The sequence below is a fragment of the Bactrocera tryoni genome, unplaced genomic scaffold (genome assembly GCF_016617805.1).
Source record: "Bactrocera tryoni isolate S06 unplaced genomic scaffold, CSIRO_BtryS06_freeze2 scaffold_916, whole genome shotgun sequence".
NCBI classification, from domain to species: domain Eukaryota; kingdom Metazoa; phylum Arthropoda; class Insecta; order Diptera; family Tephritidae; genus Bactrocera; species Bactrocera tryoni.
The window spans coordinates 13,877-21,052 of record NW_024396562.1 but is presented as its reverse complement, the minus strand read 5'-3'; positions in this window follow the sequence as shown (position 1 = coordinate 21,052).

Sequence of the window (7,176 nt, the reverse complement as noted above, 5' to 3'; positions counted from 1 at the left end):
GAAATTTATTTTGTTCTAAGGAATACACATACCAAATTTCATCGATATTATATCTTAATTTTCACTCAAGTTACTGCTTGCACGGACGGACAGACAGTCAGTTAACCTGATCAGTTTTATATAGATATATAACCATATCTATCTCGCTGGGTTTTAGGTGATACGTACAACCGTTAGGTGAACAAAACTATAATACTCTGTACCCAATAGTTGCATAAAATGGAATTAGAAACCAGAAAACATTCGGTTCTTCAAAAGTTTCATTGCAATTTAATTGCAATTTTATTTGTTTCAGTCTCGAAAATTAAGTACTATTTACTATAACTGTTGCTACCTTCTTTAGATTTTTACCAACGATGCCAAATATCGATCCGCATATATTCGTTTAAACTGATAGAACTTGCAATATCGATAAACTTGTGTTGCTGAAAGTGTCTAAGATTAATCCAGGTGGTTTTTAAGAAGTAATTCATTCTTTCAGGCAAGATAACTTTCGTCAAAGATTATTACGTTATAGTATACAACCTTGTTCTATGAAATACATGCAACAATATTTTTACCAGAAACATTCTGGACGATCCCACACTTGCGCGTTATTCGTTTATTTTTCTCTCAAAGTTATACCAATTTAGAATATTCCTTGAAGCCTTCATCCACTTACTCTTTCCAACGGAGAAAAAGTAGTAAGCACTTTCAGAACTAAGTTCAATTAGATCGTATCATTGCTGTGATTTTTAACATTACCGAATTACGGCAGTTTGGTGATAGTCAGTTAAAGCCCTAACAACTAGAAAACGGCTAGATGCCTTGGGCGAAAATTAAAAGAAACCTTTTACAAATTACTTTGGGCCAGAAGGAACTTGATGAAAATCGAAATGACTAAGAGTTTTATGTGGCCAAAATTGGAAATACAAAGGGTACCACCCAAGCCAATCCGTGTGACGGGTCTGGGTAACATTTCATTTCAAGTTTCATCATTCATAATGACGTTTTTCATTGAGTTATAAAATTCATAAGAAATAAAAAATTTTCCCAAAAATAATCAAACTTTAACCGCTAATATCTTTTAAACGGTTGGGTTTACGAAAAAATCGGGGAGACCTTTTTGTAGAGCATTCAGTTCCCTACAAAATCTAAGGAACAAGATACTTTTTCAAGTAGTTTGAAGCGAGATATAAATTTTTCTATCTGATAATAAGAAAAAATAGAAAACTGTATATAGGAGGACCTTCCCGTTACAATTAAGAACTCATGTTTGGAGAGGCTTTCTTTTGAGGTGTCTAGGAACCTATTTTTCCAAGTACTAAACGAAAAAAAAAATTTTTTTTTGAATGACCCTAATATATGTATATATTTATTTATATATTTGTACTATACTTTTATCCGCAGAAACCCCAAATCGGCGAGGTCCACAACTACTGTGAATACAGCATCCGCTGCACCCATCGCCGTACCAAGAAGGCAAAAAGGCACAAGCCCGCCCAGCCAATCATCAGTTCCACCATTCAGGGATGGATATAGTGAGTACCCTATAAAAACTACAGGGGCTTCTAGGCAATTAATTCGCCTAGGGGAGCCGGGATGTTTATGCGACTTCATGGCATCTCGCCTCTCAACACATAATTCATCGCACAACTCACATTCATCACACATAACATACAGCATCACACCACGCAACCGCACGTAACAAACACTGCCATGCCACATCATACATCATACCAACCAACGATCGTTTTCACCACCCAACCGCCAGCTCTACAACGGTTGATCCGCACGTCCAATTTTAGTTGAATTTGTGGTCCAAATTTGGAAAACCTTTCCGGTCGCGTGTGTGGGTGTGAAGTAGCAGCAACAGTGAACAATTTAATAAAACGATAGAATTGTGTGAAGATTTTGAAGTTTGTAATTATATTGAAGTTTTGCCAGAAAAAAATATATAAATTGCTGAGTTATTATTTTGCTTATTGTGTCCACACTCAGAGCTGCGGTCTACCGCCTTTAGTCGATAACCCATCAGCCATTTCTGCAAGGCGTCACCCCTACATACTCAGGTGAGAGAATACGGTAACCACCAACCCAGGGTTTAAAGCCATCTATCTAATAGTTCGAGTTATGTCCGTTTCAAGCAAAGGATAAGAGATCCATTAGAAGTCAGAAAATGCCGTGAATGTCGATGGTCATTTGGTGTTACCAAGGACGCTCACGGTGGGGTGGAATCCGCTCTGCATCCCCTGAACTCCATCTAACTCTTTTACTTTCCTGCATACAGATCAATCAGGGATGAATATATCGGTACACAATTTTGTACAAATAGCGTTTGAGTATATCATTTAATAGGCATTCCAGCTAAAACTTGTTGAAACCAGGCTTTATCTTTTGATGTTATCTCAAAAGAAATTCACAAAACAGAATGCTTAATCGGGACAAATATAATGGGACAATATCAACAAGAAGCAACAGAAGCTTTTACAGAAATTTCCATAAATAACAGATATATTAAAGAATTCGATGTTTCGCTAATATAAACGGTTTTGAAGTTTTTAATATTAACTATTTTTTAGTGTTATATCTCAAAATGCAAAATTATTTTAGCGTTTTATGATTTCAATAAAATTGCAAATGATATACATGTGTCCACCTATTGACTTCTGTTCCCACAATTTAATTATAAATTGCATCGGAGACAAACTTTCTCTTCATCGCTCAAATTGAAGCAGCTGTTACACATAGGAATTTTATTGTAATTTTTCAAGCCCTTAGCATATAAAGATTCAGTACCAAACAGGACTCACATTGATTCTTAGATATCTCTGTCTATCATCTCAGTAAACTACCTACTGTTATAAACTATAACATAAATATTTGATATCGGTCAGTAACTTTCTATAAAGACCAAAAGACGAATAATCGTTGCTTGTGACGTCCTCTTGTGCTATATAGCTACTTTAGGATTTACCAAGCCTTAGCCTTTTTTATTTCCATAGTATCAACCTTATAATGAAACCATTTCAAATACATCAAAAAAACGATTCGAATTAAAACGTTCAGTTAATTAAATTTAAAGACTAAACGTGAAACTTATAAAGACTTGCAGCCAAGAGGTATACAAATAAACATGTTACTTAATATTATATATACATACAGAAACAGAAGCAGTGACAATTTAAATACAATACAAAACGTTCCATAAAAGCAAGTATACATACATAAGTATGTGCCGTCTATGGACGTACAACAATTTGCAAAAGTCCTTATAGAAGTCATAAGCGCCTGTTTGTATGCAAAATAATAACGCGCTTATAACCATATATAAAATATTGGCAGTATATACATACAATATGTTTATGGTATTCGTGCATATAAGTATACATATAAATGTGTATTTAATATTTGAATGGCATTACCCAACACGTGCTTCATAAATGACCTTTATGTACAACGCGCATGTTTCTATTATTATGTGTATTTGCTTAGTAGCTGTGATTATTTCAATCTGTCGTGTACACACACAAGTATTCATACACTCATAATAATAGCGATAAACAAACCTTGTTTATACTAAGTTTTCCAATAAGAGATTGTGTTTTAGTTTCACTTTCTCATTCTGATGAAGGTTTTCAGGGAATTGTTTACAGTTGCTTATAATAGCAGTAGTGATTAGTATAAAAGTTCTAGGAGAGAATGATACAGAAACGAAGTTAATATATTTGCTCTAAAAGTATGTATGATAATGAAATATTATTCTCTGATGAGAAGTCACTTTACTCACTGAGGCTGGTATCTCTCACGGTCCTTTTCTATATAAATATAGATAATTATTCTTAATCGTTCATAATAATATGAAAATATGTTTTCGTTTGTGGTCGATGTTTATATACCAGCAACACTTTTCGACTTGTCAAATTACGATTATACTTATAAGAAGAGAACAGTGTACATAAGTTCTGAGAATATTTAAGGATGTAACTCATAGGGAGTATTAAAAAACTCTGATGTTATAAACCATCATTGAAGAACATTGAAATATTTATTCTAATTTTGGGTTTTAACCTTGTAAAAACCAATTGCGAATGGTGTTTAGGTCGGTTTAACGAAAATTTTAAACTTTCGTATATCTGATTTTCGCTATATAATTCTAAATACCAAACTGATCAATAAACTCAAGTTTGAGACACAATGTTGAATTCATTTACTGTTAAATAAAACACCAAAGTATTTGATTATAATGCAAGAGGTAGGAAAAATAAAAGTTTTAACTTGTTCACATATCACTGCCACTAACTCTATTATGGAGTTGCATCCGAACTATTTTGCTCGTATTAGAGATATCAAGGTATCTAGGACGAAATCGTCCACCTTATCTGATGGAAATACTTATGTATGGTAAAGACGAAATAGTATTCACCTCAGTAATAATACTTTTCCGAAATCGATCAAATACCTTTACAAAACATATTTTTATCAATCAAGGAACCTCAGTTTTCAGTTTTTCTTTTCTTACTTTATGTGGTAGCTTTAAAACTCCGTATGGTCAACAAAACAAGTGGGTTTTATTTATTTAGCTAGTGGTTACCTACAAGAACACTGTCGATAGCTATTGCAAAACTATCGGGTGATTTTTTAAGAGCTTGATAACTTTTTTTAAAAAAAAAACGCATAAAATTTGCAAAATCTCCTCGGTTCTTTATTTGAAACGTTAGATTGGTTCATGACATTTACTTTTTGAAGATAATTTCATTTAAATGTTGACCGCGGCTGCGTCTTAGGTGGTCCATTCGGAAAGTCCAATTTTGGGCAACTTTTTCGAGCATTTCGGCCGGAATAGCCCGAATTTCTTCGGAAATGTTGTCTTCCAAAAGCTGGAATAGTTGCTGGCTTATTTCTGCAGACTTTAGACTTGACGTAGCCCCACAAAAAATAGTCTAAAGGCGTTAAATCGCATGATCTTGGTGGCCAACTTACGGGTCCATTTCTTGAGATGAATTGTTCTCTGAAGTTTTCCCTCAAAATGGCCATAGAATCGCGAGCTGTGTGGCATGTAGCGCCATCTTGTTGAAACCACATGTCAACCAAGTTCAGTTCTTCCATTTTTGGCAACAAAAAGTTTGTTAGCATCTTCCATGTGGTCGAATAACACAAACCCAATTGCTGCGAACGGCGACGAATCGACATTTCACGGTCTTCAGCCACACTCTCAGAAACAGACGCAATATTCTCTTCTGTACGCACTGTACGCATTCGTGTGGTTGGTTTAATGTCCAATAAAGTAAGCTGAGTGCGAAACTTGGTCACAATCGCATTAATTGTTTGCTCACTTGGTCGATTATGTAGACCATAAATCGGACGTAAAGCGCGAAACACATTTCGAACCGAACACTGATTTTGGTAATAAAATTCAATGATTTGCAAGCGTTGCTCGTTAGTAAGTCTATTCATGATGAAATGTCAAAGCATACTGAGCATCTTTCTCTTTGACACCATGTCTGAAATCCCACGTGATCTGACAAATACTAATGCATGAAAATCCTAACCTCAAAAAAATCACCCGATACAATATATAGATCTCAAGATCTTCAGGCATTCGTGAGTATTTAAAAACAATATTTAGTGCACTCAGCAATCATAATGTATTTTTGTTTGTTTTTATAATATAATATAATTTGGACCAATACTTTCGTAAGCCCCATTTACTTAATAATAGCTTGTAAAAAAAGTCTTGCGGTATTTTCGCTAGTTGGCGCTGAAAGCGCGTAGTTCCAGTTTTATTCGTGTTTGATTGATTGTCGTTTCGTTTAAGTCGTTCGTGAGTTATAGCGTCGCAAACATGGAGCAAAATAAAGAGAAAATACGGCATATTTTACAGTACTACTACGATAAAGGCAAAAATGCATCTCAAGCCGCCAATAAAATTTGTGCAGTTTATGGACCCGATACAGTTTCCATTTCCACCGCACAACGATGGTTTCAACGTTTTCGTTCTGGTATAGGGGTAGTCGAAGATGCGCCACGCTTCGGAAGGCCTGTCGTCGAAAATTGCGATAAAATCGCTGAATTGGTCGAAAGAGACCGGTATAGTAGCAGCCGTAGCATCGGTCAAGAGCTGGGCATGAGTCATCAAAAATTCACTTCAATTTCAATAAAAAAATAAAAAAAATTCAATAAAAATACCGAAAGACTTTTTTGACAACCCATTATATCGGATTCGTTCCTGCGGTATGGCGGCTAACCTCAATCGTCAGCAATTGACATTCGCAACTTTGACTGTACTAATTGTGGCTTATTCTAAATAGCAGCTGTTTTCACTACATTCACAAATTGTTTGATAGTCTGTGCATCGAGCATTTTGCACTTCCACATTCTGTTATGCGTTTATGCTTAAATTTCAACTAATTCAATAACAAATGCATCTGTTTACACGCTCCAGAAGCAAAAATTATTCCGAAATTTCAGGGGAAGGAATCATGCAACGATTAACAAATTATTCTTATTATACTGATGCAAACTTACCAGTAGGAAAAACAGCAGATTTTTAAATGGTATTGTCTATTTTGGCAAACTCAAACCTAACTTAAATTCCAACTCCACAAGAAATTTTAAATCGTCCACCTTTTTACGATCTTAACAACCGTCTCTAGTTTAGGTAAAGTCACAAATACTCTCTAAATAGGTTTGGAGCACACCTGAACCGAATATAAATCCGGTTCTAGTGACGTCGTGAAAATGGGAGACAACATCCTATGAAAGAGAGTTCCACTAATAAACTTCTTTTATAAGCAACCCTAAATTATTTTAGTTTGTTTTTATTTATCGGTCTCATTCCTCTCGTGTGGCGGTTAACCTCAATTATCAGCACTTGACATTCACAACCTTTACAGTGCTAATTGAGGCTTATTTTAAATGGTACATGTTTGCACTAATTTCAAAAAATTTTTTGTTCCGCTGTATGGATAGGTTCCGGACATTTAGTACTCCCACATTTTATTGTGCGTTTATACTCGCATTTCGACTAGTGCAATAACAAATGTATTGCATATTATACACGCGCTGGAAGCAATGATGAGTGCGAAATTTTAGGAGAATTAATCATGAAACGATTAACAACATACTGGTTATGCTGTTGGGAACTTGCGGTAGAAAAATTCCATACTTTTTAAATTGTTATATTTTTCTTGTCAA